Below are 23,684 nucleotides of genomic sequence, written 5' to 3' on the forward strand. Positions count from 1 at the left end.
TTTGACCTACATATTACCTGGAAACTTAATTATTCATCTCTTTTCATGTAACGAAATTATTAAGAAATTAATAATGAAGTTGCTTCACTCTCATGGTGTGGCTAGTCACTCAGCAAAGATGCCTGAGGAAAGCCAGACCCAGGACCAACCAATGCAGGATGAAGAGGTCGATACTTTTGCCTTTAAGCAAAAATTGCCCAGTTGATGTCCTTGATCATCAACACATTCAATTCAAACAAAGAGATTTTCTGAGGGAGCTCATTTCAAATTTATCAGATGCTCTGGACAAGATCAGATACAAGATTTTGACAAATCCTAGGAAATAAACTGGACTCTGGGAAGTAGTTGCACACTAATCTTATTCCCAATAAACAAAATCGAACCCTTACCATTGTGGATACTGGAATTGGTATGACCAAGGCTGACTTGATAAATAACCTTGGTACTATTGCCAAGTCTGGCACCAAAACCTCCTATGGAGGCTTTGCACGCTGGTGCAGGTATTTCTCTGATTGGCCAGTTTGGTGTTGGTTTTTACTCTGCATACTTGGTTGCTGAGAAAGTGACAGTGATTCCCAGCATAAGGATGATGAGCAGTATGCCTGGAAATCCTAAGCAGGGGGATCGTTCCCAGTGAGGACTGACACAGGAGAGAAACTGGGTCATGGAATCAACACCCGAAAGAAGACCATACTCACTGTAACATGAGCTCAGATTCAAATACTACAGGAAAAATGAGAGTTACCTTAGGTTAAACTCAGAATGCCGTGTTCCTTCATAATTTGCTTTTCAAATAAATAGTAACATAAAAAGCACTTATAATCTGATCTTTATAATATTGCGCAGAGGTCTAGAAACATGGTATATCAATTAAGCATTTCTGATACTATTCATCATCCAAATGCTGTCACTGAGACTTCTTCAGTAATAAAAGTCTATTCCAGCAGGCAGGGCAGTACAATCCCATAATATATGAAGTCCTCTAAGCTACTAAAGTACACATAAATTTGGAGTATATAATGTAAGAAGCTATATTCTACAAAAAGCCAAATCAATCATAAATAGGTAATTCTATAAGATAAATATTATTATTATTATTACTAGTTATTATTTCCTTTTTGAGACAAAGATTGTCTGAGAAACAAATATGGCTATCCTGGAACTCACTCTGTACACCAGGTTGGCAACGAACTCAAAGAGATCCTTCTGCCTCTGCCTCCCGAGTGCTGGGATTAAAGGCTTACACCAGCATAGCTAGCAGATAAAGTAGATTTTGTGCCAAATACTATAAAATAAAGAAACATTACATAAGTGCAAAGGGTTCTGCTTAACAAAATAAAATTAACAATAATAAGTATGCTATATATAAATATTTATTTATTTATTTGAGAATTTCATTAGAAGTTTCCTAATCATGCTCACCTTTCCCTCCCTACTCAATACTTTGGTATACAATTCTTAAAACCATGAAGTGATGATTACATAGTATAAAATAGTTGTAGTGTTAACAATGATGTTTCAGAAAGAAGAAAATGGCATCAGGCTACAGAATTTTTTCTCACCAATTTTTTTCTTATGCTCACCTTACCTTACCTCCAAAACGCAAAGCAATGGAAATAATTAAATACTTGGAATTTTCCCAAATAGATATTTTTTTATGAACAAAACAACCATTCAATTATAACTTAAACTATTGTTCATAAACTCATGCTGATGATGAGATATGCAAAAATGCTGAATTAACAGTTGCAATTTTGCTACTAGATCACTAGATGGTATACAGTTCTTTCAGGAAAGGTTTGTACCAATAAGTTTGTTTCCAATAACAATGCTAAGATATATGTACTTATGTTCACTTGTCAAAAATTGGTAAACATATACAACATATATCAAATATTCTAAAACTTTCTGCTGTTATGCTGTAAAATAATAATTTCATATTCAATAAATGTTAACCATCTTGCTTACTTCCAGCTTTTAATTTATTCCTATGTTTATGGCAGTATATAGGGAATGCAAAGGTTTTTATTAGTTAACCTTAGATTTATCATCTTTTTCAATTATCACAGGATATTATTACTCCAATATTGGGTACTCATATCCTAGTTGATAATGTTACAATTTTAAAAAGTAATTTGTGATTGTCTTAATAGTCCCTTCTACATGTATAAGAACATATAGATTCATATTATAAGTTTATATGAAATATCTGGTTACTCAATATTTTCTGGAAGTGTAAACAATCAAAAACTAAGAAAAAAATTTACAGGCAACATTGAAAATTATCATTATCTTAATAAATTAGTACATTATATATACAGTCTCAAGAGGATATAGTTATGGCTGTAGAACATGGTTATCATTAATTAATAACTCCAGGGTATAAGTGAGACATTATTAACTATAAAAAACTACCTTAAACATTAGTGAAATAACAGCTTATAAATTAATATAAATAGAAATTTATACTGAAATTTAAGTGCTATATGATATTTTGTAGTTTATTTTTAAGAAATCTAAAGTAAATTTATTCATTAAAGCAGATTTGTTTGATTGTATTTAGTTTTTTATTCATGAATATAACATTCCTCTACTGAATTCAGTCAATTTGTGATGGCTATTCAAGACTGAGCTTCTCAATTCTTGGATTAAAACATAAAGAATCTCTAGTCATATTAAAACAAAGGATTATAGGGAACTATAACTTAGGTGTGGAAGCAGCAGGTGGCCAGCTAGGGAAGCTGACCTTGAAGACAGGCAGTAGAGTGTCGTGGATTTTCTATTCATTGCATGTGCAATCCACACAATTCTTCAGGAACTTCTAATACAGATTGTCCATGGGTACAGACAAATTGAGCTTTCTCCAGGAAATGTACTATACAAAGAATAATCTAATAGGAAATTGGTTTTTCATAAACATCCTTTTACAGAGAAGTATCGATGAGAAATCATTTCTGTACTTGGTTTACCATGGGGAATAGGGCGAGAAATGGACTTCCACTTACTTGTACTAGCCAACAAAAGGAGCAAAAGAATGTTCTGTTTCCATAACTTAGGGATCTGTGAAGACAAGAGCTAGTCTTCTTCATTTCGCCAAGATACTTTTGTCAAATGATACCAATTCTTCACTCAAATTCTGACAGTAAAGATAACCACAGAGTTTTTCTTCCAGTTCTTGCCTACTATTATTTTGTTTATTTTCATGCCATTTTGATGTCAGTAAGTTCTAGCATACTGATGAGCTGCTATCTTCCTATTAACAGTAAAGTTATTTAAAACCAGGGGAGTGTAAGATAATACACAACAATTTACTCTGTCATTTTGAGAAGGAGCAGCAAACTCTACCTTAATTAAACAATAAGAACAATAAATATTAAGAATCATGGACCATCAAGCTACAATTGAATTTCTATTTTTAAACTCATTTTAGTGATCAGATGAAACTCAAAGGGGGTGGAGCTATTGCTCCAATCTCATAGCAATGTAAATCACCCATCCACTTCTTCCTCTATAGAGCCATCAGGACCCAACATCACTGAGCTTGTACTCTTCCCATGAAAGCAAAAATAATTATTGACCTTCTTTTACTGTTTTAAGATTTCCAAATGACAACAGGTGAGATCTATGTGTCTGTCACATTATAGCAGCCAAGTCAAAATTCAGTATGTCTTTTTGCTAGGATGTTGTCGTTGGGGTCACTGTGGAAAGTCTCCTCCCTGAACTGCAGCAGAACTGTCTGATAAAAAGGTAAGGGTTGGCAAGAGGAATCAGGGGCTTTAGGTACTGGCCCTAAAGCATGGTGACCTGAATTTCATCTTGCCCTAACACACACATGGTAGGAGAACAGCACCTACTCCTGATAGTTTTCCTCTGACCTCCATTCCTGCATCCTTTGAGAAGTGGGTAACACTGTCTGCGCATGCCTTTAATCCCAGTACTCGGGAGGCAGAGGCAGGCAGATCTTTGTAAGTCTGAGGCCAGCCTGGTTTACAAGAACTAGTTCCAGGCAGACTCCAAAGCTACAGAGAAACCCTGTCTCAAAGAAACAACAACAACAAAAAAAAAACTCTGTAAAGTTTAGACATATCACATATTTTTATAAACTAATAGGTTGTACCCAATGTGATTCTAGATCCCTCCAGGAGGTCTTTCATTACATGTACTGCAATGTAGAAGCGTGTGTTATTATTTATTGTTTGCATGTTTTTCAATGACTTTGCTTCCTTGCCTATAGACTATTGATCATAATGGTAGTAGGTAAAATAAAGCTTAAAGCAAAATGTTGCCAATGGTGAGTATCCTTAAATATTTACTCTTATTCCTTCATTTCAACATGGTGAAAATTACTTGAAATTGGTCTTACAAAACCTATTCTTAATGATTTATTGTAGAAAATAATGTTTATCATGCTATGTGTTGTTGTGTTAGCACAAAGAACAAAGACACAAATGAAAACCAAATAAGTAATTGCTTTGGTTCTATAGTCTAAAATAAAATATTACCATTTATATTTTTACAATGCTGAATTTTGGTGTATTGATAAATTACAAAAATTCATTCATTCGATAGTATAAACACAATTTAGAGATTCTTTTCTTGGACATATTCTATTTTATTGATTAGTTCAAGACCCGAAATCCTAATTTCTTATTCGTATAAAATCAAGTTCTTCTCAGTTATGAAGTTAAAAATATACACACCAAAAAGAAAACACCGAATTTAGTATTTGAAGAGAATCAATTTCTATTGTTTTAACTTTGAAGATAAGATGAATGAATATACCATGTTTAGTATTTACACTATGTGAGGTTCATTTAGATGGTTCACATTAAAGACAAGGATCCATCTATCTCTCTTCTTGTCCAATGTATTTATGTATATACATGCATGCATGTGCCTCTCTATATACAAAGAATTTAAGAGAGTAACTGTAGAATATTTAAACATTCCCACGCAGCATTTACTTCTCAACACTGGATTGAAAGTTTTAAATTCATTATACCAATTTATATTCAAACTTTTCTCAAGATTTAATTTTGCCACCCAATTATTTAGTAAGAACTTTAAAGAAACTAATAAAATAGCTAGCAAATGACTATTTTGCTTTGTTGTGATGAATTATAACCACCCATTGGTAACAATCTTCTGTTAATTTGATATTTAATCCAACCTGTGGTTACTTCTTGAGCTGATTTTTGTGGTTGATTTTTGCCCTGGGAAAAAATGTTTCTGAACATATTGCTAATTTTCCAGCACTAATTATCTTGAAAAGAACAAAGAAACGTGATGGTCTTCTACAAACCTGAAATCATACAGTTCTCTACATTTGTGACTTAATTGCTTGGCTATGGAGTACTTTGGGCTTCAACATGTGAAAAAGAGAGGCGTTTGGAAGATTATATTAAGTGTTATTTTTATTTGTAAACAAACAAAACCCATGAAGCATCTGTTCTAGACTTAATGATAACTTTTCTCAGATGATCCTTAGAGTCCCTGCATCCCTGCCTTGTTGGCACATGGAATACCATTTTCCCTGCAGCCCCTTTTGAAAGACACAGGCTTACTGCATGACAAATTTCTACTGGGAATGAATGTACATTACTACTTGTCTATAATGTAAAGATTTCACTGAATTCTTTCCTATTGTCCTTTCCTAATTTATGTTGGGTGAACAACATGTGGATGATTAGATTTATTTCTTTTTACTTCTTATTTTTCCTTTGTAAGGAAAACATCCGACAAGGAAATCAACAATAGATGCAAAAATATTTTATTTTAGTGACTTACTTTTAACAATTTTTTATACTTAAAACAAATTTTAAATTTGGAGGATGGAAAGAATATGATCAACATAGGTAAATTTAAAAATTTGTTTTAAGTATAAAAAATTTCACCCTAATGGGAAAAACTTTTTTCCTCTCCTAGCCGATACAAGTGACAGTTCAAAATTGTTATTCAGTCACTTGTTCATTAACTCATTTGTAAAATATAACAAAATAAAATATAAGATAAAATACAAGTTATCATATTGAAGTTGGATAAGTCAAACCAATTGAAGGAAGAGAGTGCAGTAAAAGGCACAAGACTCAGAGATCCAATCATTTGCACACTCAGGAATTCTATAAACATGCCAGACTTGAAGCCATAGTATATGCATATGCAGAGAACCCAAGAAAGACCTGTGCAGGCCCTGTGAATGCTGCTTCCTTGTCTGTCAGTCCATATGAGCTTTGATCACATTGATGTAGAGGGCCTGGTTTTCTGATTGCCCTCAATTGCCCTCTGGGTCTTACACTATTTCTGCCTCCTCGTTCAAAGGGTTATCTGAGTTCTGAGGGTGAGATAGTACTTGATGAGTATATCCCATTTAGGGCTGAGTGTTCCGAAGTCTTTCATTTTCTGCATATTGTCTGACTGGGTATCTCTATATTTACTCCCATTTGTTTCAGGAGGAAGCTTCTCTGATGATGGATGAACAAGGCAATGATCCATGAATATAACAAATATGATTAGGTATCATTTTATCACTACATTTTCTTTTCTTTTTTTTTAAACCAGTAGTATTTATTTTTACTCTAAATGCCTGGACTATTTTGTCTCAGGTTCTTGGCCAGTCAAGAAGTATTGGGTATGGGCTCCATCTTATGGAGTTGATGTTAAGTCATGTTGGCTATTGGTTGGTTACTCCCATAAACTTGGCACCACCTAGCATATGTTGCAGGCAGTAAGTTATTATAGATATGGGATTGTATCTGACTTGTTATTTATGCTACTCTGTTTAGAACATGTAGAGTATATTTCTATACCAAGAATTCTGGAAGATAGTAGTGAAAATTCTAACCATTTTAAAACTAGAACTTCATTATCTATTATGTTTCCTTCCATTTAAAAAATTGCCACCTTGGACCATATGAAAAATAAAACTACTGAGCCATTTATATAAATTGAGCACAATACCAAATAATATAGCACCTTGTTTCCAGGTTATTTTCAAACTTAACTGCTCAATGTTATGCTATTACTGTCATGAGATTTTTGAAACTATAGGTATTTTCATAAAAGTATAAAATACTATTGAGGGATCCTGTGTATTTTTGCCTGAAAATGAAAAATGTTTAAGAAGCAACATGATTCCATTTCTGAAACGCAATGAGAATTTTCCTCCCAACATTAATCCAAACAAAGGATAAGATAAGAAAATGTGTCTAAACATCTGTAATCATAGATATTGGTGAAGAATACATGGAGGTCAATCTATATTTTAAATGTTTCTCCACAATTGATTTTCTTGAAAACACAGGTTTTGTTTTGTTTTCCAGATCAAATGAAATAATAATATCAATGCATAATTGCCCTAGTCATTTGTGATGCAGAGGTAGTTAGTGATGGTTATAAGTTATGACCATGAACATAGATGGTCATGAACTTGTTGGAGCTTTTGATAAGAAACTATAAATGAATCATGTATAGGGCTGAGGGCTGTGAAGATCTGAGTGGCTTGTGCTGTTACCAGGGCCATGGTATGGTTCAGGCTTGAGCTAATCCTAAGGGCCCTGCCTTGATCTGTGGTCCTGCTGTAGATAGGGTCTGTGTTCATCTCCATTGCCCATGTTATTTCAGATGGCCATTGGAACTATGCCTGTGGAAATCTGATGGCCATGCTGAGCTGGTAACACCCTTCACTGGCTCTATAAGAGCTGCCTTACTCCCTGTTTGCCATGAAGCAGAAAAGCCGGCTTCACCCCTCATGGAGAGCTGGGATCATACTCACAATAGATGGTTCCACCCTTTATTGTAGGCTGGTCCCTATGGCATGGGCTTAGAAGAGCTGACTCCGTCCCTCACCTGAGGGGAGACATTTCCAGAGGCCAGGACTGACCAAATCAACTACAATCCAGACCCCTATCTAGGGCTTTGAGTTGGCCCACTACTACATCTACCTGATCTGTAAATAACTGGAATACACAAAGGGCCCAGTACTATAGAATCATAGCTACAGAATCTCTGTGGCTCAGGAAAACAGCAGGATCTCCAAGAGGAGTTTTGATGAGGGTCCCATATAGATGGTATACCAGAAATCAGAGTCCTTGAACCTGACCAACACCTCATTGCAAGGAACATTTGCAGGCAATGCTGAGTGGACAAAGTGATCTACTCCCTGACATACCACAGCTTCCAGTGCTGCTGAGGTGCTGGAGAGGCAGGAAAGACAGAGGAGTAAAGTGTTTTGTTTTTTTTTTAATTAATATTTTTAAAATTTTATTTTGAGAAGGACTTTATGTGAGAGAGGAACAGTTTTGAGGGACTGGGAAATGAGCAAGACTGGCCATGATGTAAAAATATAGAACAATCAATAAAATATTGTGCTAAAGAAAATCATGCAGTAATTTCATAGAAAATTATTTTTACACTGTAACTTCTGAGAAAAAGGCGATTTTTAGACATATAGTAATGTGTGACAAACTTAATTAACTGAAGGAATGTCAAACCATTAAGTAATCTTAAAATTTATGTTTATTTAAATGTCACTGTGTTACAAGTAATACAAAGTATAAATATTGTGTTTTGTTTCATATGTTTCAGTGACATAATTACAGATGTAATATACAATCAAGGCAAAAGTAATGGAAAGGAATGACATATTTTGTCAAAATTCAAAACAGAATGAGACATAAGGTGTAGCATCTATGTTTCTAAATAGCTTAGATGAAATTAGAATTAAAACTACATAATATGTATATGTCAGTTTAAGGTGACTGATTCACAGTAATTGCATTTTCTCAAACATTATATTTTACATACACACACCTGGCCTCAGTGACTCCTAGCAGTAAGATCATGACCTGTTCTTGGCACTTAGCTGGCTTTTGGGAACCTGGATTATCTTGCCCATCCTTGATGAAAGGGAGTGGGGAGCTTGATTCTGCCTCAACTTGATGTGCCATGCTTAACTCAAGTCCAATGAAAGACTGCACCTTTCTGAATGGAGATGGAGGAAGAGTCTTTCTAATCAACTCGCCAGCTGCTCATGTGTTTGTTGTATGGCAAAGCCACCCTTCTGTAAGAAAGGAGCACCAGGTTACTGCGAAGCCCTGTGACCCTTTTTTCTTTTTCTTTTTATTTCTCTTTTCCTTTACCCCCCACTTTTTTTTTCTTTTCTGTCCTGCTTTCTCAGGCCTTGAATAGAAATATGGGCCTCATGTTGGGCACCAAATGTAGCAGGTTCTTTTGGACTACCAGCCCCCAAATCATTACACAGAAACTTAATATTAATAATGAATGCTCAGCCTTAAGCTGCTGGCTGGGCCTCCAGTGGGTTGACCAGCTCCACATTTCTCGCTGCCGACTAGCCCCAACTCTCCGTCTATGTCTAGCTGTTTCCATATATCTTTTTCTTAGACCAATCAGTTGCCTCAGGCAGGCAAGGTGAAACAGCCACACATATTGGCATAATTAAAAGATGCAGCTTAAACAAATGGCACACACCTTTACATAGTTACACTATTATTCTTCAACACAAACCAATGTAGCAATCTTTATTTAGTTAAACAAATATTCTATTCCACAACAGGTATCGGTTCAGAAGAGGGGTAGAAAGATGGTAAGAGTCAAAAGAGGTGGATAACTCCAGTGGAAATGTTTTTTTTTTTTTCAGACACAGGGATGCATATATGAATACACAGAAACATCAATTTATACGTAAAACACACAAGCGTTCAAGCCAGACAAAGATCCCACCATGGAGGACTGAAAAGAGCACAAAGTCCCATCCCTCACCCAGAAACTCTTTACAAGAATAACTGCTAAGGGAGGAAATACAAGTTTTCTTTCATGGAATAGCACTGAGTAGATCAGACAGACTCCAGGGCAGACTTCATGCTCAGGAATCATAGACCAAAATAGAGTTCATGTTATTTTTGCTTTTGTGGGATTTTTATTTTCTGCTTTTGTTATTAGTTTTACTGTGTGGTTGTGTTCTCGTTTTGGCTGGTTCATTGTGTTTTTCCATAAAAGAGAAAAAGAGCATAAAGTAAAATATTCATAGAGGGATGGAGGATCTATGAGTAACTGACGAATGGGAAAGAATGTAATAAAATGTATTATATTATTTAATTATAAAAGTTAAAAATAAAAATAATATAAAATTATACATCTGGTTATTTTATATATTGTGCCACTTTACTTGATCATTATTTTTGAAAAATAGTGCAAGATTGTTTCTCTGGATATCAAGCAAAGAAAGAAGGAAAGACTTAGAGAAGTGCTCTATTTTTCTCAGTTATTGATAATATGCATCTCTTTTAATTGAACTGTTCATTAAAATGTATCACTTGAGTATATATTTGTCTAAAGATTTTCTTAATTTCTGTTTTCAAATGTATGTGTCATTACACTTTAGAAATCAAACTAGTTAAAAGTTTTATATGGTTCTAGCAATCAAGTTTCCCAAAATTATACATTTCCTTTGCACCATGGCATTGACAGTCAATTAGCTGATTCTATGGTAACAAAGATGGCTTTCTGACTGAAAACCAGTGTATTGATTGCCTCAAAATAACAAGGATGTGGTTATAGAAGTACATACCAAGTTTTCCTTGATGTTACTAATGTTAAAAAACAAACATGAACATTCATTAACTTTAAGCATAAAAATGAAAGGAAATGAGAGTTTTAAGGCTGAATATTTCATAGTAATTGTTCTAAAGGAAATTTTATTTTATAAGCTATGAATAAAACATTTAAGTATAATATGTTTTGATTTCAAAAAAAATAATGAAGGACAGTGCAGGGTGTGTCTGCAGTCATGTCTGTTTCTTTATAGAGTTTCATGTTTTATTCATTTACAAGTATATCAACAAGTTGACATAATGCAATAAGAATTAAAATCCCAAAGTGAAACACATATGGATGCATTCAAAAGTAAGAATTGCAAATGACGGCATATATATGACCTTTGTCTCTTTGTGTCTGAGTTCACTTGGAGTTATTGTTTCCAGATCTATCCATTTACTGGCAAATTTTCTACTTTGATTTTTCTTAAGAGTTGCAAAATATTCCTATGTCTAAATGTACCATATTTTCATTTTCCAGACTTACCATTTTGCACACAGATCAATATACTTCTCAACTGCCATCAGAGATGCTTCTTTGAACAGTGGACTCAGATTACCACAGACATCCGCAACTACTCTAGGGTTACCACATCTTAGGCTTCAGAATTTTCCAGGCTATCTACACAACTCCTCCTTAGGCTAAAAGACTGCACGAAGGGTTGAAAGGATAGAAAATCCCAAAGTGGTGGGTGCCTACCGGGAAACAGAGCTAGATACAGCCAGGCAGTTTCACTTCTGAACTGATGGGAGTCGGAGTCTGAGAACGCATACAAAAGTGTGCAAGCTTATGCCAGACACCAATTCCAGAAAGGGCTTTGACTGTAAGGGCAATCTCACAGCAAACTCAGCTATTGATAATTAATATCTACTGCTTGGTAGGAGGGTCAGATCTTCTTAAGGTCAGGTGCCCTAGCTATTTCCATTCTGCAGAGATGGTGAGACAATAAGCAACGCAAAGTGGATTTGATAAGTTTTTAAAAAATTGAAGGGAGGACACAGATGGGAGGGAAAGAAGGGGATTGGATATTGGAGGAGTTGAATAAGGCCCCTAATATAATCAAGGGACTTTTTCCAAGCCCATATCTCCTTGATGCTAAGATAACTTCTGCATCCTTTGATAGCAGAACTATTAAAAGATAAATCAGGGGGCTGGAGAGATGGCTCAGTGGTTAAGAGCATTGCCTGCTCTTCCAAAGGTCCTGAGTTCAATTCCCAGCAACCACATGATGGCTCACAACCATCTGTAATGAGGTCTGGTGCCCTCTTCTGGCCTGCAGACATACACAAGACAGAATATTGTATATAATAAATAAATAAATAAATAAATAAATAAATAAATAAATATTTAAAAAAAGATAAATCAAAGGTGAAATAATTATTATATATATATATATATATATATTGTATTCCTACGAAAGTTTATTCTTTACACAATAGAAGCAACATTGGTATAATGTTTGTGTTTGAAATCTGTATTTTAAAATGGCAAACAACAAACAACAAAGACTTTGCTTTCTTATAAATGATATCAGATATTGCACTGTAGAATAAACCTGTAGCTGAGAAAATGGCAAGAAGTCCAATGTGATGAAACAGTATTACACACACACACACACACATAGTAAATAAGTAAGTAAAAAATATAATATTTAAAAGAATAAAAGCATAATGTAGACTAAATATAAACAGATTGCTAGGGGCACAGTCATTCTGTAATGTCCTGAAATTGTCATAACGTGATTTCTCATGAAGTGATGTATGCTATGCTTAATACATTAATATCAGAAACATGCCCTATTTCCTCCCCTTAGGGAGATCAATGCATTCCTCCTTAGACCTCTTGCACCCTTCTTATCTAACCTCTCTGGATCTATGGATTGTAGCTTGATTATCATTTACTTAATGATTAATATCCATGTATAAGTGAATACCCATCTTCTTTATCTTTCTTGGTTTAGTTTACCTCACTCAGGATATTTTTCTACTTCCATCCATTTGACTACAAATATCATGATGTCATTGTTTTTAGCAGCCAAGTAATATTCCATTGTGTAAAGGGACCTCATTTTATATATCCATTCTTCTGTTAAGGGACATCTAGGTTTTTACAGTTTCTGGCTATTACGAGTAAAGTAGCAAAGAGCATAGTTGAGCAAGTGTCCTTGTGGTAAGGTGAAACATCTTTTGGGTGTATGCCCAAAAGCAGTAGAGCTGGGTCTTGAGGTAGTTACATTACAACTTTCTGAAGAAATGCCAGAGTGGCTGTTCTCCTTTGCTTGGTCCTGGGACTCTTCTTACTGTTGGGTTGTGGTGTTCAACTTTCATATAATTGATTTTGCTTCATCTTATTATATTTTACTTTGTCGTGTTTTGTTGTTGTCTCTTGGATGTCCATTGATAATGAGGGCTAAAGAGGGAATAGATGATAGATAAAGATTATATATATATGAATATTTTGAAGTGATTTTATTCCATTTTTATTTTATGTGTATGAATATTTTGACTTTAGGTTTGTATATGTAGTACATGCACCCTGGTCCCCATAGGAGGCTTAAATCATTTTGAATACAAGTTACATACAGATGTGAGTTGTCATATGGTCAACAGGAATTGAACCGAGGTTCTTTGCAAGAGTAACAAATATTCATAACTGCTGAGCCTTTTCTCTATCCCATGAACAGTTTTATTTCATGGAGAATTTAAATGTATTTATTGTCTGATTTTTAGAGGAAGTGAAAACAATCAAAACAAAATCAGACGCCATTTTAAACTGCTTAGGCACGTTCAGGATTAGTATTATTTTACTGAATAGTGATTTTGACTCATGAGGGAAACGGAGACATAATTGCTTTAATATCTGTATAGCTCAAGAATTTAAGGGGAAATGGCCAGAAAATGCTTGATAAGAACTTTGAGAGTCCACCATACAGGATGGATTCCTTTACAATCCCCTAAAGTTAATGAAACAGTTAAAAAAAAATGTCCCGATGAAGTATCAATAGTAAAAATAAAAGTAGACCAGAGGAGAGAATGAAAAGACAGAGCCCTGGAGCTTTGTGGCTTCTGTGTCCTTTGAGATCTGTGTCACATCTTCCCACTCCTAGGAACCTAGTGAGTGAGTGATCGTTGGGGCTTTCATGTCTCAGAGAGTGCCATCAAAGCTCCCAGCAAACCGCCCGAACCCTGGCTTTCTCCTTGCCACCTGATTTTGTCAGGGAATCTCTTCTCTTTCTATTATTTACTATTGAGACTCAGCAAAAAAGTTTCAAAACCAATCAGAACCACTTCCTTTTGGTTTAACAACCATTTTGTCAGGAACAGAAATATATTACTTTTAGTTTACATTTGATTCTAAGCAACAAACAAAGGCCATAGACCAAAAAAATTTCATGAAAATGTCTTAAGTCAAATACATGTTCCCTCTTGCATAGCTGGTCTTCACCTATTGCAGGCAAGAGCTCTCCTATGCTTTCTGTCAGCGTATAGCAAGTCCCTTATTTCTGGTTTTTAATAAGATGATTTGATTTCCTTCTGACCAGGAGCAGCGATACCGTGGGAGCTCAGGTTCTTAGGATCAGCAAATCACACTCACGTATTTCCTATAGCAGTGGTGCTATCGCTCTCTATTCTTTCTCCTTAGACTTTGTAAGCGTTGTCTTTAACGGCTCCACACCTATCCATGGTTTGAGAGGATCGATGTGTGCCTATTCTATTGTGACTCTCTGTTTCAAGTTCACAAACACCACATGTGCCTGATCTTTCATCTGCTGTCACCTCACCCTCTGATCCAGGTGGGGGCAGGAATGAAATGTAGATATTTTCAAATCTCCTGCGATTATAATTGGGCTTCCTCCAGCAATAATACAGTTGGATTTCTTCACCTCAAGGTTCCTTAACCCTAACAATATCTGCAAATTTTCAATTGCTGTGTAAGGAATTCATGCTTTTGAATTAGCAGCTGTAAATATTTGAAGGGAATGTGACGATTCTCTCTGCACATGAAACGACATGAAGAAAATTCCCCAGCAGAGCCCTGCTTCATTTTACAATGGGCACAAGTAGAGAAAACACATTGTTAATATGTTGTTGTTGTTGTGCAAATCCATGTCCTCAACAGCTTACGACAGCTTGTGAGGTCAATGGCATGGATGTGTTTGTGAGTGCCTCTGTATGCCTAGTAATTCACTATCTCATGATCTACCTTAAATATCAATCAAATTCTTCTAAATACCTATTTCGATGTCACTAGGTAACCTGGGACTACATTCATTGTTGAGACCTAATATCCCCTCTTCTGCTTTTCGATACTTAGAGCAAAAATGGTGACTTGCTTAGTGGTTTAGACATGAATCTTTTTTTCTAAGTTGTCCCGATTGTTATTCTCTTAATAAGAATGTTTAAGAGTTCTTTATTGAAAATAATTTTTTACGTACAAAGGTTCAGATTATGGTTATAATGTGCCAGTTCCTCCCCACCTCCTTATCCACCCAAACCTACAGCCTTTATTGGGCTCTTTCTCTCTCTCATTAGAGAACAAACAGCGATCAAAGAAGAAAAGAATAACAGTAAAATAAGAGAAAATAGAAAAACAAGCAAACTTGAACAAAACACAACAATCAAATGGAAAACAAACAAAAGGAGTTAAAGGGAAAGCTGGAGACCACATATAGATATGAAGACACAGACAATGGAAGGCACAGAAATCCCCTAAAATCACAAAACTTAAAACCACAATATACAATAACCTGTTGGGTGAGAAACAAAAGGAAGAAAAGATGCCCAGACAAGGCATTATGAAAAAACAAACAAAAGCCTGGCCTTAAAATTGATGTGTGTGCTCAGTGAGACCCCATTAGAGAAAACTAACTTCTCACTCATCAGTGGATATCAACTGGAGATAGCCCCTAAGTTAGGGATGTTAGCTTGTGTCCTTTGTACGCTCAGCACTGGGACCACATGAAGCCCCACTTGTCTGTATAGATGCTGTCTATGCTGCCACAGTCTCTGTGAGTTCAAAGGTGCATCACTTCTGCCGCCTTTAGAAGACCTTGCTTCCTTGAAGTTCTCCTTTTTCTAGGTCTCATAATCTTTCTGCCCCATCATCTACAGGATGCTCTGAGTACTGAAGGATTGGAAGGAGACACTGGAATGCTAATTTTCCAAAGTGTTTCAGTCTCTACACATTGTAAAGTTGTAAATGTCTATACTTATTCAAATCTACTGCAGGAGGAAGCTCCTCTGATGGTTGAGTAAAATATTGATCTATTGAATGCAAAAGAATTTCATTAGGAGTCATTTCATTGGTATGTTCTGGTATGTTCCTTTAGCAAAACAGAAATATTCATTCTTTCTCCAGGGCACTATTCTATCCAGTATCTTAGTGACCACCTAAGCAATGCCAGGGATGGATTTGATCTCACAAAGTGGGCCTTCAATATAATCAGATATAGGTTGGTTAGTCCCACAGGCTTTGTGCCTCTATTGGACTAGGGTGTCTCGCATGCCAGTAACCATTGTATAACTAAGGGTGTCTTCTGGGCTGGTCTTTACTTTTCTCCTTTGGTAGTGTGCAAAGTACCTTCCAGTACCACAAACTCTAGTATATAGGGTTGTTGGTTCTATGTAGGCACCTGTGTGACTTCTCTATATCAAATGAGCTCTGTAGGTATTGGCTCTAGCAATAGGGTCTTACAATTACTTTACAGAAAGTTAGTAATATCCTTGGGAATAGCATAAGCCATTTGTGAGTTCTGATTGGGCCTCTTTGGTTAACCACTTTGTTGCTTGTAACCTATTCCTTTAACTAGGAATTTCATTGGTACCAGAGATATCCAGTCAGGGTTCTCTGCCCCCATAAGGTGATGTTTCATTTAGATAACTTTCATACATACAAACATTTTAGGAAGTTTCTACTGCATTCGTTTTTCATACAGTCCCTTAAATTATTGACCTGAGTTTTAGCTGTTTTTCTCATAATCTGTTCCTCCCACCCCATCTCCCTATTCTCCACTCCTTTTCTAATACCCCACATCAACCCATCCACTCGTTATTATTCTATTTCTGCTTCTTAAGGATTATCCAAACCTCCCTCAAGTTCTTTATTCCATATCTAACTTTTATGGTTATATGGATTGTGACCTGCTTATCAAAGACTTAGCGGCTAATATCCTCATATACTAATTAATTCTTAACATTGTATCTTTTGCTCATGGGCATCAGTGGGGCTATTTATGTATTTCCCTTTGTGCACTGCTGCTTAGAGTCCTAAGCCGCTTTTGTCTCGTGTCACAAAGATGCCAAGCAGCTCAAATTTCAGTGCTACTGTTGTAAGCCTTCTGGAATCTTATCACAAGGAACAGTGCAGCTTGGGAGTTCACACCTGAGACCCCTGCTGCTCAGAACATTTAGAAGCTTTGCACTGGCAACTTGGTGTGTTTTGGACAACCCGCCTTTATTTGGACTTAATTGTTTCCCTTCTACTTTTAACATTTAACCTGTGGTGTTTTCTATTTCACCTATTATTTTGGGAAAAAGATTAAATTTGATTACCTGATGTCCTTCTTAATTTTCTTATCCATGATGCACTGTTTTGAATTATCTCTTTGTCCAGACTACCTGGAATAAGGATTGGCCTACACACTCAATATGATTATGTTGTCGACATCCTTCTAATATGTTTGCATATTGTTCAATAGATTCTGAAATATTTGTATCAACTGTTATTAATTTCCCGTGCCTTGATGTGTCCTGTGTCCACTTTTGAATCAAGCAAAGGATAGACATTCCATAAATACTTTGAAAGAGTGAATAAATTATCACTAAATAGCAAAAGAATCTTGAAAGTTATTCCTTTCAATTAATTATATCTGAGTAAACCTAAATTTTATTTAAATCATATTGAAATAGCTTTATCAGCATCATTTTGGCATTGGCTTTGATATTTCTACATATAAAAGTGAATAATTGTGATAATATGATAAGAATTTGATGCATTTGAGAAATTAATTACCTAATATATATTTCAACTATAAGAAGACTGAATAAATTCTACCTAAGAATTTCTTCCTAGGATATATTGATTTATGGAGATAGGTTTTAAGTTGCTGCATATGTGGGCACTAAGAAAAGGAGGTATTGCCGTTATAGTTTAATTTAATAGTTATCACCTCCTCAAAGGTTCAGTCTCTAAATCCAGTTAAATTGTTACCTTTGTACAATTATTTTTCTAAGTTAGCACATAAGTGACATGTTTCATTATGAAATTTTCTCACATGTTTCATCTCCCCTTTGTCCGCAGTAGCTACCCTTCTGCTTTAACATATTACACGCAGTAGAGGTTACATCCATATTTTACCATTTTATATAAATTTGGAAAAGCAAATAAGGATGGAGATGGGATCTCTTTCTATCCTATCATCTCCATATTGCTTTTGGAGTTAGGAGAGTGAACTGAGATCGAATCTTTAAAGTTCAGTTTACCGATAGAGACAGACTAGGTGGTCAAAGGTGTTGATCTGAGAGGGACCTCTGGAAGCAAGGCTGGGATTAAAGGAGACACTAGCCCAAATGAGTCAGAAAGATGTGATTGAGGAGAGTAAGTAGGAACCTAGCACAATTACCAGCAGCAGCAGCAATACAAGGGCAGGGAGAGGCTGGGCTGTATCCAACAACCTGGAAGACTGAAGGCAGAGGCTCAAGCTACTCTCTTCAGTGTGAATTAGGAAATGCTAGTGCCAGATGAAATCTATTGGGGCACTGAAAAACATTTAGTGGAAACGCTGGCCTCAAATACATTGTGGAAGAGCAAAGGTAATGGCACATACAATAAATGAGGAGAATTCCAATGCACTTGATGTGTTCAGATGAGAATTTTATAATTGGTGTCCTGGAATTCTATGGGTTTCGTATGAATTAAGGCACATGACAAAAATGAAGTTTCTAAATAGCATCATTTTTTTTCTGAGATGGATACTTTCATGTGTGCTGTTTACTATCACTTTGATTCAGAATGGATTATATATCATTTTAATTATAAATATGAATATAACCAGGGATAATGCAAAATTTACTGAATTTATCCGGTATTTCTCATAAAATGTATTAATAAATTTCAAAGAATTTTTATTCTTTAAATAAATTTAAAATTTTTGAGCTTCAAATATTTTTCAAGTTAAAAAGCAAATCATTCCAAACAAAATGGAAAAGCATAAATTAGAATTAAATAACAAATGAAAATAAGAATAAAAAATAACATGAAACAATTCTTAAAATTTTGTTTATTTTTGTTTTATATGTTCCATAGTTTTGACTGCATATATATGCGTGTGTGTGTGTGTGTGTGTGTGTTTGTGTGTGTGTTTGCAATGTATAGTGCCTTTAGGAAGCAGAAGGACATTAGATTCACTGAAACCGGAAATATAAACAATTGTAAACCAACATGTGGGTTCTGGAAAATAAATCTGGGAACTCTGAAAGACCACTTAGTGCTCTTAACCACTTAAGGGCCAACTCTCTGGCCCTTGACATACATAAAAAAGAATACAACTAAACTGGCCTTGCCCTGTAGTGAGATTGATGAATATCTTAAATATCACCATAGAACCTTTATCCAGCAACTGAAGGAAACAGAGACAGAGAAAGGACAGAGCTCCAAAAGTCCAGTTGAAGAGTGGGAGGAGTGAGAATATGAGCAAAGAGGTCAGGACCATAATGGGTACACCCACTGAAACAGCCCATTAGCTCTAGCTTCTTATTGGCTAACTCCTACATCTTAATTTAACCCATTTCTATTAATCTGTATATCACCACGAGATTGTGGGCTACCAGCAAAGTTTTAGCACATCTACCTCTGACCATGGATCCTTGGCGTCTCCTGATTCTGCCTTCTTCCTCGCAGAATTCAGTTCCATCTTCCCTGCCTACCTAAGTTCTGCCCTATCAACAGGCCAAGGCAGTTTCTTTATTAATTAATGGAAATCACAGGACACAGAGGGGACTCCCACACCAAAAGCATATGTAAACCCCTTTCTGCTCCAAGAGTAGAGAGAGATAAGGGGTTTGGAAAATGTCTAGAAACAAAAGTCCAATGAGTATAAAATAAAAGGCAAAGAGGAAGGGAATTCGAGCTGTTGAAAATGAGGTTCTTTTTACTGGGATGCTAGTAATGACTACAAAGGATTTCTTGTGTATTGGAGATAAAATGACCAGCCAAAAGACACTTTCTTTTAAAGGGTTAAGGTTACTTATGTTACTACTTTGCATATTACTCTATATAGCCTTTTTTGTTGTATTGCATTATTTTCAGCATTTAAATATGCGCAAAGGCTTTAGAAATAGCCTGTTCCAACTGACATTGAAGAACCCCTTAAAACCCGTGTACACACCATTGTTCTGTTAGGAGAAGTCATTGCATGCTGAATTGGTTAGTGATCCTTTTAGAGGTACTGTTCAGAAGCATTAACACATCAAAAGCAGAACTGCACCTATTCAGAGAGTGAAGTATCTTTATGAAACTATTCATGCTACAAATTTCTTAATACACAAAAGCCTGTAAGAGTCTGGCTGAGAACAATATGGCAGTAACTCCAATTGCCGAAAATTAGGTACCTGATTTGGTTTAATTCTGAACAAGGTCAGTTTGGTACATTCTTCAATAAAAGATTTAAAATCTAAGACAGACATCTGAGAGGCAAAGCATGTAAACAAGCCAAAGAGATCTGAATCGGAGTAAACTCATGATTAGTAGACACGAAGGAAGCAGGCTCGTGTGTGATGTGTTGAGCTATGCATCCAGAAACAATGGGCAGCCTACTCAGAAATCAGAGACTAGCAATGAGGTCACAAAGGTTTTATACAACAAGTGAGCACTCGAATGGATTTCTACCTTTGAAAATAGAAAATTCTGCCAGCATACATTCAAGACAGAAGACGAAGAGGGCTTTTTATAAATCTCATGTTATTAAAAGGGAAGCTGTGGGAAATATTCTCCAAATGGCAATATATCCTAAGGGTAGTTGCTACAAATGATAGACTTGACCTATGAAATGACTTTAATGAGTATCCTATTTATACTAATTTTATTAACATGATTAATATAAGGGAAGAGCCATGTGATATTAGTTTTAAGACTAAAACAAATGATTGGAAATCCTGAATAATGGGATATTAGTTACTTCTATAACTCTTGAGGCTTTCGTGTCAACACATTGAAACATTTAATAACTCCGGTGTTTGTATTCCATCTTGCCTCTGAGAAGCTGGCACTACCTGAAGCCCTCTGCACACTTTCAAATGTCAGGCCACTAGGTGTGATGGTTCAGATTTTTTATGCATTTACTTTTCACTGCTAAATGCCAGCCTTCCTCTAGGGGCCATTCTAACTTAAAGGATGACTGTCTCTATCTTTGAAGTTCTCTGTCTCCAAATAAGCTAGCTTTTCCCAAAACACCTGCTGTCATAATTGAGCTAGCTGTTACCTCCTCAAGGTCTCTACCAACCTCTCAAACCTGGAGTAACTTGCCTCTCTTTCAGGAATGGTGTTAGTCAAGACCTAGTTTGTGAATCGTTATTGCCATTCATCTGCTTTGAAAATAATCTGTACATATTTTAAGATTTTACTCTTCAAATCCATTTTTGTCTGACTTCGTGCCTTTACTAAAATGTGAAGGTATAGATATAGAAAGGGAGTGGAGAGGAGCAAGCCATGCAGAGGGCATGACCTCTGGCCACCGAGGTGTGAGAACATAGGGCACATCTCTGTTGTAGCACACAAAGCCTAACCGCTGTTCTCACAGCAGCAGCAGCAGCTGGTCAGAACAGTCCCTGGAGGATAATTGCCTACAAATCTTATAGCAACCGTTTCAGGGCTCAATTCTCTGCCTCCCGTGGAGAGATGAAAAATATCATTTAATTGCTTTCTTCTGTGCATAGATTATGATTTACCAAATAAGAAATGTGACCAAGAACTCACCAGTACTCATCAATATTTTTTTTTTCTCTGTACGTGTCCTGAAGGAATTCTTTTTGAGAACGCACTTCAACGATGGATTGGGAGAACTTTGTCAATGGCATGTTCAGACTTTTCCATGCATTCACAGAGGGCTGAGTCTTGGTTTTAGAGCATTTTTTTTGAGTGGTCCCATAGTGAAACCTAGAGGTTCTGTGTCAAAAAGAGAATGCAAATTGTGATGGTTATTGCACAGGCTTTTTAGGATGCAGGCACTTTGTTAGAGTATATATATATATATAGGAAATAGGTCTGGTGTCACCAACCTGCCTACAGTCTCAGGGTCATGGAACTCACACCACAAGTGTGCCTCATGCCAATCAGGAAAGACGGATGCTAAGATTCACTTGCATTTTTTCCTGAGGATCTCATAGTTCACTTGCCTTTAAGTTTGCTGAGAGTCCCATAATTTTGGGTAAAGAGATTTTACTACCCAGGGTTAAATGTGTATTTCCTGTTTGAGAATGAGTTTTACAGTAAAGACTGAAGAAAGCATTTTTTTTTCAAGCAGGAAAATGGATTTAGGTTGATTGTAGAACTTCCCTGTGTTAGCATGTTGCTCAATTCTGTCAGCCTTCAAAAAGATAAGCTGAAATAACACATTCTCACAGAAAATGAAAATTGTCTAAATGCATGAAGAAGCTTTTAAGAATTCTTTATTTTTGAATTTAAGGAAAAATGATGGATAAATGGAATGTTGAAAGAGATATGTGAGTTTATCATTAAACTGTCTTAACCCATTGCGAGCTGTTAATAACAATATATCTGAAACATGATGTTTCATTAGTATCAGAAAGGGTTTTCTCACAGATAAGAGGCTGAGAAGTTCTGCCTGAATGCATCATTGGAGGGACTGGACAGATGACTCGGAGTCTCATTGTGAAGTGTTCTTGCAGATGAACCAAATTCATTCCAAACCTCAAGTCAGGCAATTTACAACCACCTACAACAGCTCCTTGGGATCCATCTCTCTCTCTCTCTCTCTCTATCTCTATCTCTATCTCTGTCTGTCTCTCTGTCTCCCTCTCTCACACACACACTTTAAAATAAAATAAATATAAAATGTTACTTTATACTTGGTTTTTGAGGATTGTCCCCTCTTGGTGAGATGAAACTTCTTTAAAATATGAAATAATTCAGAGAACTAGTTGCATAGACTTCTAGAAGTCTGTTCTTAGGGATTTTAATCTCTCATACACACTTTATGTCTTAATCAACTCAGACAGCCACATCTCATCCTACTAAAATAGCTGATTTTCAGGAGTGATGCTTTCAAACTTTGTCTTGCTAAAAGGAAAAGGTTTATTGACTATATACATAGAGAACGGAATAAAGCCTATGATAGTTCATGACAATTACTTGTCACACTAACTGGATAAGCCACATATCACTAAAACGATTTAATGTGAATGAGAAATTTAATTCAGTAAATCAGAATAACTAAATAATGAATGTGATGTTCCCTGGCTAATTTTACACGATACTTTCAAAACATTTGTTGTTGCTTTGAAGATAGAGGTGTTTCAGAAAGGCCTGGAGAAGTGTTTTGGCACTTAAGAGAACATACTGCTTTTAAGTCGCTGTGGCTTAGTCTTCCTGCTTTCACAATGTAGGTTCAACATCCTTGCATAATGCTAGAAAACCAATTTTTTAAGTTTTTAAAATCATTCGTGCAACACCTTCAGCATTGGTTCTGCTGTGATAATTTTCAAAGTAAAGCATTTACAATATTTACAAATGATAATGAATGGAGCCACTACTACAGATTCTAATATTTTAGTGAATTTATAAATTAACAATTTATTTCTTGAATGCCAAATTCTAATCATTAATTTCCCTTTTAAAAATATAAAACAGTTTAAAGTGCAATTCACTGAAACATGTAGGTAGAGCATAGCCTTCTCAGAAGCTTTATGATACCTGTTTCAATAGGGGAATTGTACAGTGAGTCAAATCACAATATCTGGCACCAGAAATTTATACAAAAGCTAAGAGTAAGAGGTTTGAATTAGGGTCTTACTTTATAAAGAGCTTACTTCTGAATAATTGTAGCAGTTTTATTTTTA

The sequence above is a fragment of the Microtus oregoni genome, unplaced genomic scaffold (assembly GCF_018167655.1).
Source record: "Microtus oregoni isolate MIOR12 unplaced genomic scaffold, Mior012 000018F_ref0000195, whole genome shotgun sequence".
Lineage (NCBI taxonomy): Eukaryota > Metazoa > Chordata > Mammalia > Rodentia > Cricetidae > Microtus > Microtus oregoni.